This window comes from Procambarus clarkii, chromosome 23 (genome assembly GCF_040958095.1).
Source record: "Procambarus clarkii isolate CNS0578487 chromosome 23, FALCON_Pclarkii_2.0, whole genome shotgun sequence".
NCBI lineage: Eukaryota > Metazoa > Arthropoda > Malacostraca > Decapoda > Cambaridae > Procambarus > Procambarus clarkii.
The window spans coordinates 44,073,536-44,091,035 of record NC_091172.1 but is presented as its reverse complement, the minus strand read 5'-3'; positions in this window follow the sequence as shown (position 1 = coordinate 44,091,035).

Here is a 17,500-nt window from a genome sequence, read left to right as displayed (position 1 = left end):
GAAATTTAACTTTAAACACAAAGATGTGAAAATGGTTCAGATAAGGCTCAAACCTTTCACAAGAGATTCATATTGGTGTATGAATGGATTATGAATGACTCATGTTAGGAGTGTAAGTTGCCACAACATCTCAAATTAGTGTTAGATACATATGTCTTGGTTATAAGTTTTGGAAACCTATTTAAGTCCACACACAATATCGTATCTGATACGATAAAACAAACGTTTCCAATACTTTCAAATACTTTCCAGATATGTTGTGGCAACCTAAAATTGTTTGCTGGGTAACTAGTTCTTTGCCAAATATTATACATCAATACAGTTCCCTCAACAATTTTAGTCACCCAGTTTCATTTGCAAAACTATGTCAAAGTAATTCTCGTTGTCAACTTAATAGTTTTACCAACCCCGTTCTTAAACAAATCTACACCTTATTCAGTTCCAAATTTACAAAGACAAACCTTTCTTGTAACTTCTTAACTAAAAATCTTTCGCAAATCAACTAAAACATAATCACTTTCGTCATTTCTCAACTAAACTTATTATCCAATCAACCAAAAAATAGTCAGGAATAATCTTATTCAACACCGTTCTTAACTAAAACAACCTTTTTCTTAGCTAAAAATTGTCAAAGGAATCTTTCCAGCACTGTTCATAACTAAACTTATTCCCTAGTCATCAGAAAATAACCGTGTTCTTCATGTTTCATTGTCATTTCATAACTAAAATTATCCATCAATCAACAGAAAAAGTCATATTCATCATTGTTCCTAACTAAAATTATGTTTTCGTCAAGTAAGAAAATATAGTCAAAGATATCTATCATCGTCGTTCTTAATTGACATTTATACTTTGTGGAGCACTAAAATAGTCACTGTCGTCATATTTTTTTCTTGTCTTTCCTCAACTAAAATAGTCAAATGTAACTTTTTCAACACTTTCGTAACTAAAATTATATGTCGCTAAGTAAAAAAAATAGTCAAATGTAACTTTTTCAGCACTTTCATAAAAATTATATGTCGTTAAGTAAGAAAAATAGTCAAAGGTGCTCTCCGTAACACCAAAGTTACTCTTCGAGATAACAAAAGACACTCTCAAACACTTAAAAATTTACTCGCATCCTCAAAGTTATTCTCAGAGTCATCAAAAAGTTAATCTCAGTCATCAAAATGCTATTCTCTAAGTAGCCTTTCATTCATCAGAGAAACTTTCTAAGACATCTTCGTTCATTAAAGTTAATCTCAGAGGCATAAAAGTTATTCTCAGAGTCATCAAAAAGTTAATCTCAGTCATCAAAATGCTATTCTCTAAGTAACTTTTCGTTCATCAGAGAATCTTTCTAAGACATCTTCGTTCATTATAGTTAATCTCAGAGGCATAAAAGTTATTCTCTGAGCTAACAAAATACTACTCATGTTCTCAAAGACATTCTCAAAGTCATCAAAGTTATTCTAAGAGCTATCAAACTTGTTCTCAAAGTCATCAAAGTTATTCACAGAGTCATCAAAGTTATTTTGTAACTTACTTTTGTTCATTAAAGTTAATTTCTATGTTATAAAAGTTATTCTCAGAGACATCTAAAGTTAATCTTGCTCATCAAAGTTATTCTAAGAGCTATCAAACTTGTTCTCAAAGTCCTCAAAGTTATTCTCTAAGACAACAAAGTCATCAAAAGTTATTCTCAGAGTCACCTTCGTTATTCAAAGAAACCTTTATGAGACATCCTCGTTCAACAAAACTGTCCTCAGAGCCATCAAAAAGTTAAATACAGTCATCAAAGTTATTCTCTAAGAAACTTTTCGGTCATCAGAGAAGCTTTCTAATACATCTTTGTTCATCAATGTTGTTCTCTAAGACATCAAAGATGTTCTCTAAATCATAAAAGTTAATCTCTAAGTCACTTTCGTTCATTAGAGAAACTTTCCAAAACATCCTCGTGGATCAAAGTTATTCTCAGAATCATCAAAAGTGATCTCTAATTCACCTTCGTTCACCAAAAATTGTTCTCTAAGACGCCTTCGTTCATCAAAGAAACTCTCCTTCTTCCATCATGTTATTCTCTAAGACATCTTCAGTCATAAAATTTCTCTCCAAAATGTAACTAGTTCAGCTTTTCATACCTAACCTGCACTTCTGTTAAAATATATTTCTTAGTCACTTTACCCTAAAACTGTTCTCTGAACTACACTGTTCAAACCTACATAACCTATCCTCTCCACCCAATGTTACTTAGTTAACCTAACCTAACCTAACCTAACCTAACTTTACCTATCCTAACTTAACTTACTTTACCTTACCTATCTCACCTAACTTACTTAACTTAACCTGCTTAACCTAACTTACATAACTTAACCTGCTTAACTTAACTTGCCTTACCTTACCTATCTTACCTAACTTACCTGACTTAACCTAACTCACCCTGCCTAACCTAAATTACCTACATTTACCTAACTTAACCTGCTTAACTGAACTTACCTTACATTACCTATCTTACCTAACTTAACCTGCATAACCTAACCTAACCTAACCTAACTTTACCTATCCTAACTTAACTTAATTTACTTTACCTATCTCACCTAACTTACTTAACTTAACCTGCTTAACCTAACTTACATAACTTAACCTTACCTAACTTAACCTGCGCAACCTAACTTACCTAACTTAACCTAACTTAACCTGCTTAACCTAACTTACATAACTTAACCTAACTTAACTTACGTAACTTATCTTACCTATCCTAACCTAACCTAACTTGCATTACCTAACTTAATCTTACTTTCCCAAACTGATGTATCCTAACTTATCTAGTCCAACCAGACATGATCTAACTTACATAATTATTCCTGCTTGTCTTTTGTGTTTCGTCAATCATTGTCTCATATTCATTTAGTCAATTCAAGGGTTAATTTCTCAAATGGACATTTTTGCATTTCAAGTGTTATTTGTTTAAGATTGGGTGTTTAACCATTTCAAAGGATTTTTTTATATATAGGAATTTATTCGTTTCAAGGGCAAATTTCTCAAATGGTCATTTTTGCAGATCAAGGGTTATTTGTTAAAGTTCATCAAGTTGCTCATAAGTTGTATTTATTATGTTTGTTATCATTTATTCTTATTCCCCAACCCCTTAACCTAACCTCTTGTAATCTTAGTGTATTTAGTAGGTTCTATCATATGTTCTTATTCCCCAACCCCTTAAACTAACCTCTTGTAATCTTAGTGTATTTAGTAGGTTCTATCATATGTTCTTATTCCCCAACCCCTTACCCTAACCTCTTGTAATCTTAGTGTATTTAGTAGATTCTATCATATGTTCTTATTCCCCAACCCCTTAACCTAACCTCTTGTAATCTTAGTGTATTTAGTAGGTTCTATCATATGTTCTTATTCCCCCAACCCCTTAACCTAACCTCTTGTAATCTTAGTGTATTTAGTAGGTTCTATCATATGTTTCTTATTCCCCCAACCCCTTTCAGATGTAGTTTATTGTGTTTTTTGACGTATTTGTTGAATATATTATCCTTTTCCTAACCTTTCAGATGTAGTTTTGTTTCTCCTTTTTGTATATTTTTACCCAAACCCACCATCCCACTTAACATTCTTTCTTTCTTTTACTTTGTTTTCACATATAAGTTCATTCTTTATCTTAGTAATAATAAAATTACAATAGTAAAGAATCAGATCTACATAGACTTGAAATTGAGAAAAACAAGAGAGCAAGTGAGTGAGAGCATGAAAAGAGGAGAAAAGAGTAAGAGAGAGGGGGAGGAAGAGCGTGGGAGCACTAAGACTTGAATTTGAGAAAAAGAAAAACTAAGTGAATGAGAGTGAGGGTGAGAGAATGGGAGCATTAAGACTTGAATTTGAGAAAGAAGAGAGCATTTGAGTAAATGAGTGAGAGAGAGGGGGAGGAAGAGAGAGAATAAGGGGGAGAGATAGAAAGGAGGGTTAGAAGGAGTAGGAGAAACAAAGTAAAAGAAGGAAAGAATGTTAAGTGGGATGGTGGGTTTGGGTAAAAATATACAAAAAGGAGAAACAAAACTACATCTGAAAGGTTAGGAAAAGGATAATATATTCAACAAATACGTCAAAAAACACAATAAACTACATCTGAAAGGTTAGGTTAAGGGGTTGGGGGAATAAGAACATATGATAGAACCTACTAAATACACTAAGATTACAAGAGGTTAGGTTAAGGGGTTGGGGGAATAAGAACATATGATAGAACCTACTAAATACACTAAGATTACAAGAGGTTAGGTTAAGGGGTTGGGGAATAAGAACATATAATAGAACCTACTAAATACACTAAGATTACAAGAGGTTAGGTTAAGGGGTTTGGGAATAAGAACATATGATAGAACCTACTAAATACACTAAGATTGCAAGAGGTTAGGTTAAGGGGTTGGGGAATAAGAATAAATGATAAAAAACATAATAAATACAACTTATGAGCAACTTGATGAACTTTAACAAATAACCCTTGATCTGCAAAAATGACCATTTGAGAAATTTGCCCTTGAAACGAGTAAATTCCCATATATAAAAAAAATCCTTTGAAATGGTTAAACACCCAATCTTAAACAAATAACACTTAAAATGCAAAAATGTCCATTTGAGAAATTAACCCTTGAATTGACTAAATGAATATGAGACAATGATTGACGAAACACAAAAGACAAGCAGGAATAATTATGTAAGTTAGATCATGTCTGGTTGGACTAGATAAGTTAGGATACATCAGTTTGGGAAAGTAAGATTAAGTTAGGTAACGCAAGTTAGGTTAGGTTAGGATAGGTAAGATAAGTTACGTAAGTTAAGTTAGGTTAAGTTATGTAAGTTAGGTTAAGTTAGGTTAAGTTAGGTAAGATAGGTAAGGTAAGGTAAGTTAGGTTAAGCAGGTTAAGTTAGGTAAGGTTAAGTTATGTAAGTTAGGTTAAGCAGGTTAAGTTAAGTAAGTTAGGTGAGATAGGTAAGGTAAAGTAAGCTAAGTTAGGATAGGTAAAGTTAGGTTAGGTTAGGTTTGGTTATGCAGGTTAAGTTAGGTAAGATAGGTAATGTAAGGTAAGTTCAGTTAAGCAGGTTAAGTTAGGTAAATGTAGGTAATTTAGGTTAGGCAGGGTAAGTTAGGTTAAGTCAGGTAAGTTAGGTAAGATAGGTAAGGTAAGGCAAGTTAAGTTAAGCAGGTTAAGTTATGTAAGTTAGGTTAAGCAGGTTAAGTTAAGTAAGTTAGGTGAGATAGGTAAGGTAAAGTAAGTTAAGTTAGGATAGGTAAAGTTAGGTTAGGTTAGGTTAACTAAGTAACATTGGGTGGAGAGGATAGGTTATGTAGGTTTGAACAGTGTAGTTCAGAGAACAGTTTTAGGGTAAAGTGACTAAGAAAATATATTTTAACAGAAGTGCAGGTTAGGTATGAAAAGCTGAACTAGTTACATTTTGGAGAGAAATTTTATGACTGAAGATGTCTTAGAGAATAACATGATGGAAGAAGGAGAGTTTCTTTGATGAACGAAGGCGTCTTAGAGAACAATTTTTGGTGAACGAAGGTGAATTAGAGATCACTTTTGATGATTCTGAGAATAACTTTGATCCACGAGGATGTTTTGGAAAGTTTCTCTAATGAACGAAAGTGACTTAGAGATTAACTTTTATGGTTTAGAGAACATCTTTGATGTCTTAGAGAACAACATTGATGAACAAAGATGTCTTAGAAAGCTTCTCTGATGACCGAAAAGTTTCTTAGAGAATAACTTTGATGACTGTATTTAACTTTTTGATGGCTCTGAGGACAGTTTTGTTGAACGAGGATGTCTCATAAAGGTTTCTTTGAATAACGAAGGTGACTCTGAGAATAACTTTTGATGACTTTGTTGTCTTAGAGAATAACTTTGAGGACTTTGAGAACAAGTTTGATAGCTCTTAGAATAACTTTGATGAGCAAGATTAACTTTAGATGTCTCTGAGAATAACTTTTATAACATAGAAATTAATTTTAATGAACAAAAGTGAGTTACAAAATAACTTTGATGACTCTGTGAATAACTTTGATGACTTTGAGAACAAGTTTGATAGCTCTTAGAATAACTTTGATGACATTGAGAATGTCTTTGAGAACATGAGTAGTATTTTGTTAGCTCAGAGAATAACTTTTTGATGACTCCGAGAATAACTTTTATGTCTTAGAGAAGAACATTGATGGCTTAGAGAGAATATCTTTGATGAAAGATGATGTCTTAGATTAACTTTGACGTCTCTTGGAATAACTTTGATGACTTTGAGAACAAGTTTGATAGCTCTGAGAAAGACTTTGTTATCTTAGAGAATACCTTTGTTGTCTTAGAGAATAACTTTGAGGACTTAGAGAATTAATATGTTGAACGAAAGTGAGTTAGAGATTACCTTTGTTAACTCTGAGATTAACTTTGATGAACGAGAAAATACTTTTTGAAGGCATCGAGAATAATTTTGATAGCTCTGAGAATAACTTTTATGCCTCTGAGATTAACTATAATGAACGAAGATGTCTTAGAAAGATTCTCTGATGAACGAAAAGTTACTTAAAGAATAGCATTTTGATGACTGAGATTAACTTTTTGATGACTCTGAGAATAACTTTTATGCCTCTGAGATTAACTTTAATGAACGAAGATGTCTTAGAAAGTTTCTCTGATGAATGAAAGGCTACTTAGAGAATAGCATTTTGATGACTGAGATTAACTTTTTGATGACTCTGAGAATAACTTTGAGGATGCGGGTAAATTTTTGAGTGTTTGAGAGTGTCTTTTGTTATCTCGAAGAGTAACTTTGGTGTTACGGAGAGCACCTTTGACTATTTTCCTTACTTAACGACATATAATTTTTACGAAAGTGCTGAAAAAGTTACATTTGACTATTTTTCTTACTTAGCTACATATAATTTTAATTACGAAAGTGTTGAAAAAGTTACATTTGACTATTTTAGTTGAGGAAAGACAAGAAAAAAATATGACGACAGTGACTATTTTAGTGCTCCACAAAGTATAAATGTCAGTTAAGAACGACGATGATAGATATCTTTGACTATATTTTCTTACTTGACGAAAACATAATTTTAGTTAGGAACAATGATGAATATGACTTTTTCTGTTGATTGATGGATAATTTTAGTTATGAAATGACAATGAAACATGAAGAACACGGTTATTTTCTGATGACTAGGGAATAAGTTTAGTTATGAACAGTGCTGGAAAGATTCCTTTGACAATTTTTAGCTAAGAGAAAGGTTGTTTTAGTTAAGAACGGTGTTGAATGAGATTATTCCTGACTATTTTTTGGTTGATTGGATAATAAGTTTAGTTGAGAAATGACGAAAGTGATTATGTTTTAGTTGATTGGCGAAAGATTTTTAGTTAAGAAGTTACAAGAAAGGTTTGTCTTTGTAAATTTGGAACTGATTAAAGTGTAGATTTGTTTAAGAACGGGGTTGGTAGAACTATTAAGTTGACAACGAGAATTACTTTGACATAGTTTTGCAAATAAAACTGGGTGACTAAAATTGTTGAGGGAACTGTATTGATGTATAATATTTGGCAAAGAACTAGTTAGTGAATGGAAGAAAACAAATTGGTTTAAAGAAACAAAGAACATAAAAAAAAATTGAGGTTAAGTAGGGGAATGAACACAGTGAACATACGGTGAACACAGAAAACATGTAAGAAAAAGTTGATGAATAGAGTGAACATGCAGGGAATATGAACTTATAGAGAATATGAAGACATGATAAGGAACATAGGGAATACAAAGAATGAACACTGAACATGTGAAGAACAAGCTAAGAACATTGAGAACATGAATATTGAGTATAAAAGTTATACAGAGAACATATGATGTACATGAAAACATGACAAAGAACATAGTGAACATATGGGGAAAATGGTAGAAAACAGAAAAAATGAGAAAAACAGGTGAAAAGAAATGAACTGAGCATGCTGTGAACATTTGTAGAACATGGAATGAACACAGAAAACATGGAAAAAAAATGTGAAGAATACAGCTGAATATAGAGAAAATATGCAAATACAGTATGATTATTGAAGGTTTGGATACGTTGGGGATGAGAAGGGTAAGGTAATTACTCTGATAAACAGATAGGCTGGAGAGGGACTTGATCGGATATATTTATGTTCGATGATCTAAGACTGAGGAAATGGAGCTTGGCTAATGTCCAGATTAATTTTACTACGTTAGAAATAAGGTGATCTTAAATCTCAGGGTGATTTAGTTGGAAAATAAAGAACTTGTACAAAATGAACTAAGCTAGGGGGGACAAGAGTTGAAACTTGATAACTGAACTGGTTTTTATTTACTATGTCTGAAAATGTAGTTGAGTGTTCAAATCTCCAGAGGATTTTTTACAGATAGTAGTGAATTTACAGGAGTGAACTCGGGCAGAGGACAAGAGCTAGAGTTTTATAATTTTTTACATCATATTTACTATGTCTGAAATACAGAGGGTAAAAATTTCAGTGAAATTGATGTGTTATTTACAAATATACGAGAGAGAACTAAGTTGAGGGACGAGAGCTGGAGCTCGATAACTGTTTTGATCTTATTTACTAACTTTGAAGTATGTCTGCTTTAAATTTCGGGGAAAATTGATCTGTTACTAACGATCTTGTACAAATGATCTAAGCTGGGGGACAAGAGCTAGAGTTTGATAATTGTTTGGATTTACTAAACTACGTCTGAAATACAGAGGGTAGAAATTTCAGTTAATTTGATTAGATATTAACGAAGATACGAAAGAGAGCTAAGGCGGAGGATAAGAGCTAGAGTTTGGTAACTATTTGCATTTACTAAACTATGTCTGAAATACAGAGGGTAGAAATTTCGGGGAATTTGAATAGGTATTAACGAAGATGTGCGAGGGAACTAAGGTGGAGGACAAGAGCTGGAGCTCGGTAACTAAATTACTGTATTGAACTACGTTTGAAATATGATTATTTTTAAATTTTAGAGGGATTGGACTGTTAGTATTCATTATACGACAGGGGACTAAGGCGGGGATAGGAGCTGGAGCTCGATACCAAATTATTGTATTTTAATACGTTTGAAATAGCTGTGTTTTAAATCTCGAAGAAAATGATTGGATACTTAAGAAGATGTATTAGGTAAACTAAGGTGGGAACGTGAGTTAGTCCCTGACTTTGTTTATATATGTAAAACTGAATAGTTTAATGAAAAGGAACTATGAATGAACAATATGAAGGAGAGAGAGAGAGAGAGAGAGAGAGAGGGACGGTCCAGATATTATGGAGAAGATAAGATAAGTAAGAGGTGACCTGCATGCGACCTCTGGCTGACGGTCTAAAAGTAAACACAGGTGCGGCGACAGATTGCGAGGTAAGGGGGGAGGGAGGGGGTGTGAGGTACAAGCGGGGGATGCAGGGGGAGCGAAAGGTGAGGGAGGGGGATGGCAGGGAAATGAATCAGATATATAGCAATATACAAGTTTCTAAGTAAGAAACAAATAAGAACTTTTAACAAAACTTGTATGACCTTATTTCATGATAAGAACTTTAACAAACTTCTAAAGTCTCGGAAATTATTTTCATCATAAGAACTTTAACAAACTCGTATGACATTATTTTCATTATAAGAACTTTAACAAAATTCTAAAATCTGTGACTGACAAAATTTACCTGAAAACCCTGGCTCATAAACACGAATTTGAATTTCTCCCATAAGAACTTTAACAAACTTCTAAAATCTGTGACTGAAAAATTTACCTGAAAACCCTGGCTCATACGTGGGATATTGGACCTCAAAACCCTGGCTCCCACAGACGATATTGGAACCTGAAAACCATGGCTCCCACACGATATTTGACCTGAAAACCATGGCTCCCACACACGATATTTGACCTGAAAACCATGGCTCCCACACACGATATTTGCCCCCCCAAAAAAAAAATCGTCTGTGGCACGTCATCCCTACTACTGTCCTCTTACCAGTCACCAGATGAAGCACATGAAGGAGTTGCAATACTCATCCATTCTTCATACAAACATGAACTCTTACACACTCATTGGCTACACAAACGTTTCCTAGCCATCAAAGTTCACACACAAATGGGTTCTCTCATCATCTGCACAACCTGCACCTGTCCTAACACCGGCATTCCCATGCAAGATTTCATAACTCTCTTCAACCACACTCACTTGCCTGTTTTTCTGCTTGCAGACCTCAATGCACTTCATCCCACATTCCACCACAATACCTCAAATCAGCATGGCACACAGCTTCACCAAATATGCACTCAAAACATCTATTCTTTCTTGGCCCTGACTTTCCAACTTTTTTCAATCATTTAGGTTCTGGCAGACCTGACCTCATATTCACCAACAGACATGGCAGCAACTTGCAACACTTCATTTCACCAGGGCCCATTACGGGCTCTGATCATATTCCCTTAATTCTCACAGTCTCCACAAATCCTATTCCCATCCCCAGTACTCCTCAATTCTCATACCTTAGGGCAAACTGGGACATGTTCAAACAACACATAGATGACACTGATCTCAGTTATGAATACAATGACAAACATCACACTGACATCGACACACAAGCACGCAACATACAAGACACCATCATTCATGCAGCAAACATCTCCATTCCTAAAACAACACACAAACCACATATCACTTTCACCCCCTCCATTCGCTCTAAACGCCTCTTAGCTTGCTATCACACTCGATTCCTACAAAATATGCATCGTCATGGACAAATACTATGGGACCTAACAGCATTAAAAAACCACATCCTTAACAGCCTAGATGAAGATCACTCAAAACATTGGAAACACCTCATAGTACAAGCAGAACAATACAGAAAACTGACACCTCAAGAATTTTGGAAACAAATCAAACGCTTACAAGGATCAACTCACACACCGTTTAATTACCTTCTTCATAATAACAGCAAAATCACTGATCCTGATGAAGTACTCAACATTTTTAAACACCACTGGGAACAAATCTTTCACCCACATCCTCCTGAACCATTTGCCCGCCCCAACATTGAAGTAGTCGAAGACTGGATACACCAAAATAGACATGCAACTACACCAGACGACCTCATTCACCTTGACAAACTCAACTCAAACACTGAACTACAGACTCCCCTTACTCTAGTTGATGTCAAGACAGTTCTCATGGGCACTCGTCGTAGAGCCCCTGGTGCGTCAGGCATTGGATATATCCTTCTTAGACAACTCCCTGCTTCTATCATTACTGCTATCACTAACCTATTCAACGCCTCCCTTCTTGAGGTTATCTTGAGATGATTTCGGGGCTTTAGTGTCCCCGCGGCCCGGTCCTCGACCAGGCCTCCACCCCCAGGAAGCAGCCCGTGACAGCTGACTAACACCCAGGTACCTATTTTACTGCTAGGTAACAAGCAGTGCCTCTGGATACTTCCCACTCAACTTTAAGTCTGCCACAGCTGTTCTTATTCCAAAACCTGGGAAACCCCACACTGACCCAAAGAACTACAGACCCATCAGCCTTCTAGAGACACTTGGCAAAGTCTTTGAAAGGCTGATCAACCAGAGACTTAGAACCCACCTAGAAAATAATGACTTACTAACAAACAGTTTGGATCTCGGCCTCACCGGTCCACTCATGACGCCTTAAACATCATGACCAACTACCTCAGTATCAATCAGCACCAAAGACTTAAGACTGCACTCATCACTAAGGACGTTGAGAAGGCCTTTGACACCGTTTGGCATGACGGCCTAAAATTCAAACTATGCAACAACTTCAATCTTCCTCTTATCACCACCAAACTTCTTTCTAACTACTTAGACAATAGGACAATGAGAATTAAGTTCCTATGACAACACTCTGACTACTTCAATTTACATGCCGGTGTTCCCCAAGGCTCTGTTCTTGCCCCAACACTCTACATCCTATACATCATTGACATTCCTGATCCTGTTCATCACACTTCATTAACCATATGCTATGCCGATGATGTTTCTCACCTTGTCACCAGCAACACCATTGATACACTAACAAACAGAACTTGATGTTGTCACTGAATGGGAGTATAAATGGCGTATAAAAACCAACTCCACCAAATCCAAAATCACCTACTTTTTTATTAAAAGAACTATTCGCCCTATTCCTCTTAAACTCTATTCATACACTCCAAATCCTACTTATATCTCTGTGTCTCCCTCCTCCACAGTCCTTGGACTCACATTTGATCGACAACTACTCTTTCACACACACATTACTCAGAAACATGCAACAGCTCTTCTAGCAATGAAAAAACTGTACAGACTTAGATTTGCAAAACCTGACACAAAAATGCACCTTTACAAAGCACTTAATAGACCTCTCCTAACATATGCTCCACTAGCTCTTTCTCTATCTGCACGTACTAACAAACTAAAGCTTCAAAGAATACAGAATAGTGCACTAAGATGGGCACTCAACACCCGATGGCAAGAACTTATTACCAGTCAAAGTCTCCATGAAAGTACGAACATTCCTGCCCTAAATGTATACTGGAAAAACTTATCAGACAGACAAATTGATAGACTACTCACAAATCATGAGCAACACATTGATTTTCTCCTTCACACTCTCAGACGACCACGATACACTCATGACCTCTTCTCTACCATTCATGATCCTCCTCCTAACTCTATATTTCGATAAACTCTAGCTCTGAACACCCAGCATCTACCATTATTACATATTCAGCTCTAAACAACCAGCACTAGCAATCTGTAAAATTTCAGCCCTGACGCTCTTGAGCCAATCACTGCGATGTTGTGGGTTTTGTGATGTCCCTACTGTTGTCACTGAAAAACCCCACTGAGTCCCTGCCTCGAATGCCGTAACCAAACGACACGCAGCTGGGTTTAGCCCTGGCACTTTTTCTCCTACAAATCTTCTTCCTCTCACCCCCCCTTGTCTTCTTTTGTCCCCACTTCAAGGCTCGCCCCTACGGGCATCTTCTCCTGTATTTTCGGATTCGGAATTTTTATCGACGTCGTCATGGACTTTAAGGGACCCCAAATTCTCTTCAGTAGTGCAGCTGCACTAGAAGCCCTTTTCACCACAACATCGACCACTGCACTCGAGGCAAAGGGGCTAACACTCCTGCCTCCCCTCCAGTTCCAGGCTGTAAGAACAATATTCATCCACAGAGTGAGTGCCATCATCGCCGAACAGCCCATCACTGAGATCGTGAAGAGCATAAACGCTCTGAACCGGTCTCTCACAGCCATCTCGGCCCACCTCATCCAGCAGGGTGAAAGCGGGAGGCCAACCCTCAAGGTCATCCTCAAGACTCCAGCAGAGGCTACTCTCGCGGCCGACAACGGACTCAGATGCTGTGGAGTGGCCTGCACATCACACCAGATCACCAGGCAACGTTACTTCCGCCTTCGTCAATGTTTTCGGTGTTATCAATACACCCACTACGCCCAGAAGTGCCCAAACAGGCTGCAGAAATGCAGTATTTGTACTGGGGAACACCATCACAGGACCTGCACAGCCACCATCAAGCATTGTCTACTTTGCATCGGAGAACACACAGCCGTCTCTCAAGACTGCCCCTCCAGGCAGGAAGAAATAACGAAAATGATCGACGCCAGACCTCGAAATCCTACTCCAAGAGTGAAAGCTTTCAACATTCAAGCAGAAGCCTTCCCAGCACTCCCGACAAGTGGCGCCGCGAGCGGCGCACAACTCAACTACTGGACCAGCAGCTCCTGCGCCAGCCACTCAAGGTCACAGACAACACCTCTCAACCCAGCCAGCCAGCCGTCCTCACTTACGCCGCCTGCAGCCACCCCTGATAGCACTGTTGCAGCCCTGATACACTTCGCAACGGCGCTCTCAGGTGGAGATCTCAGACTACGATATGAATTACTCAAGGAACTATACAAGGAGAACAACCTACCACCGTTTGTGATACCAGAGGCCATGTTCAACTCCTGCTCTACTACAACAGAGGCCAACCGTACACCAGCCACTCCTGCAAACCCGACTACGGCAAACGACAGCACCCCGATGGCTTCTCGACCGATCTCAACATCTGCTGAACCATCAACTGTCATCGCACCTGAACCCAAAGTGACTACCAGCATAGCAGCCCCGAAAATGTTCAACCCATACACTACTGTCATGAGTTTTGTCGAAGAAAACACCGACCCGAGAATGCAAGAATTCCACGTACCACTGCGGGACCCAGTATATGAACACGAGGACGGCGACGGCTGCGAATTGTCAGAATACGACCAAGAATCGGTCTCCCCAGTAAGCCTAGAAGGTCTGCAGTCCCCACGCAGATTCCTGATTCACGACCCCAAGGACACAGAAGAACCATTGTCAATCCTGGACGTGGAAGCAGGAACAATAACGAAGAAACACAGAAACGGCGAGGAAACTGTTACCAGGGTAGTAACTCACATGAAAACCCTGATTTACAACAGCGTATGGCGAGCAGCAAGAGAAGAACTGAACGAATATAAAGTAGTGACAAGACCCACACCTTCACCAAGCACGCCAACAGACCAAACTCCACGCAAGAGAACAAGGAAAAACAAGCCTAGCTTCAGCACCAGACTCGCCCGAAGGTATCCGCCTTCACCCCCCCCCTCTTTAGGGGTATAGGGACCTAATTTTGCTCGTTTTGAGGTGGTGGAACCCCCTGCAAGCTTCGGAGCAGACCAACGTGCAGGACAGAAGACGGAAGACTCCAGCTTCAAAGAAGAAAGAAGACTTCAGCTTCAAAGAAGAAAGAAGACTTCAACTCCTAAGAAGACTCCACACATCATGAGGAAAGAAGACCTCACACCGCCGCCCCTCCCTCGGGACCCTGCCCGCCAAGCCTAAGCCGACCAGGTGTTCAAGTAGCCTCATATTCAGCCGCGCAGCTGGGTCTAGCCCTGGCTCTATCTCTACAACTCCGACGCTTCCTCTCACCCAAGCTACTCTTCACCTATACCCACTTCAAAGCTCACCCGAAGGGTATCTTGTCCTATATTGAATTCGATTCGATTCGAATTTTTATCACTTCACACAACAACTTCAACACCATGACTGGACGCGGCAAGGGACTCGGAAAGGGTGGCGCCAAGCGCCATCGTAAGGTGCTACGTGACAACATCCAGGGGATCACCAAGCCCGCTATTCGTCGCTTAGCTCGTCGTGGCGGCGTGAAGCGTATTTCGGGTCTCATCTACGAAGAGACCCGTGGCGTCCTGATGGTGTTCCTCGAGAACGTCATCCGTGATGCTGTAACCTACACGGAACACGCCAAGAGGAAGACCGTCACTGCCATGGACGTGGTGTACGCTCTGAAGCGCCAGGGTCGCACCCTCTACGGATTTGGCGGATAAGAGCTTGGCTAATCCATCGATACCACCCACCACCACCTCAAAACGGGACCTAATTAGGTCCCTATACATTTAAAACTGAAGGGCTTAATAGACGATAACAAATTGTTTTGATATCAGTTAGCACATTGGATCTTATGAAATCTATTTATCCTCGTATGATTAAAGGGACTCTGATTGGGGAGGGGGGGATGGCAGAGTGGGGAAGGGGGGGGGGGTACGTTATATATTAGCAGAGCAGGGTCATTGGGAGAGGGGGGGGGGTTGTCGGTCTTTCCCAACTCTTCCATTTTACATGAGTGAGCTACCAGTTTTATTAATTTCATCCTTCTCAGAGCTGTTTTGATAGTATCCAAATGATGGTAAATGAAAAGGGAGGACACGAATATCTAGCCAGAATTCAGGACTGGCAATCGATATGCATGCTTGAGTGCGAATCTTTTTCTCTCTCAACTTAAGTATACGTTTATGTCGTACCTAAAAGCGAGAACCACACTATTCGGACAAGTATGCAAGGCCCAATTTTCCTAACAAGCACAGTTAATTTTGTTATTTTCGAACATTTCCTTCCAAATTGGTTTATCCAATTAACAGTATTATATTAAGATCATGAATTGCTGGGTTAGGTTAGGTTAGGTTAGCTTAGCTTAGCTTGGGTTAGCATAGGTTAGGTTTGATTACATTTCTATGTTAGATTTAACTCAAATTCAAAACAATTGCAGTCATTCGGCTTGTTAGTCAACTTGCCTCTAATAGGGGCAATTTGTCTAACAAGACTATTTAGTTTTGTATATATATATATATATATATATATATATATATATATATATATATATATATATATATATATATATATATATATATATATATACATATATATATATATATATATATATATATATATATATATATATATATATATATATATATATATATATATATATATAATATTATAGCTTCAAGACTCCGAACCAATATAGAAGCATCAAGAGGAAGTGCTTGTGTTATGGGCCAATAGGCCTTCTGCAGTTACTTCCGTTCTTATGTTTTTATTCCCATTGGTTCGTGTTTTATCTTGTATAAATGTCAATCACCTCACCCAAAACTTTGGTACCATATCACCTCACCCATGTATATGTGTATAAATATATATATTATTTATATATATATAAATATCTATATATCTATATATATATATATATATATATATATATATATATATATATATATATATATATATATATATATATATATATATATATATATATATATATATATATATATATATATATATATATATAATATAGAGTAAATCTACCCCAAAAGTAATGATTTATTTGTCTACAAAACTAAACTCTTTTTGGAATCATATGAGGCCCCTCCACTGAGGGGGGAGGCCTGGATGTTTGTTGTCATGTGTATTCATGCTGCTTGCATGTCGTTGCTTATTTTGCCTTTGTTTTCTTGGCAGCTTTCTTTGCCTTGGGTGGTTTGGGAGATTTTGAAGCTCTCTTTATTTTGGGCTTTTTGTTCACAACAAAAACCTGCTGCTGCTGCTTCTTTTTCAAGGCTGTAGGTGGTTTGTTGCTTGTGGCGGCTTTCTTGGGAGTTACCACGGCCTTCTTTGCTGCTGTAGATGGTTTCTTGGTTGTGGTGACTTTCTTGGGAGTTAGAACGGCCCTCTTCTCTGCTACGGCCAGCTTGAATGATCCACTAGCTCCACTTCCCTTGGTCTGAACAAGAATGCCGTCAGCCACTGCTTTCTTGAGAAATCTTCGGATGTAAATGGCGATCTTGGCAGCCTCGACTTTGTTATTGGCAACAACGTACTTCTTGATTGCTTGTAGAGACGAGCCCTTACGGTCTTTGAGTGCTGCGACCACGGCTAGAACCATTTCACTAGTTTTCGGGTGAGCAACCTGGATGCCAGGTTCCCTGGTGGTGGCCACCGCAGCAGCAGCAGCCGCAGCCTTCTTGGTAGGCTTTGCCCATTTCATTTTGTGTGAGGTCAATTTTTTTTTATTGGAGTTAAAATTAACGAAGATATATGACCGAACCTAACCAACCCTACCTAACCTAACCTATCTTTATAGGTTAGGTTAG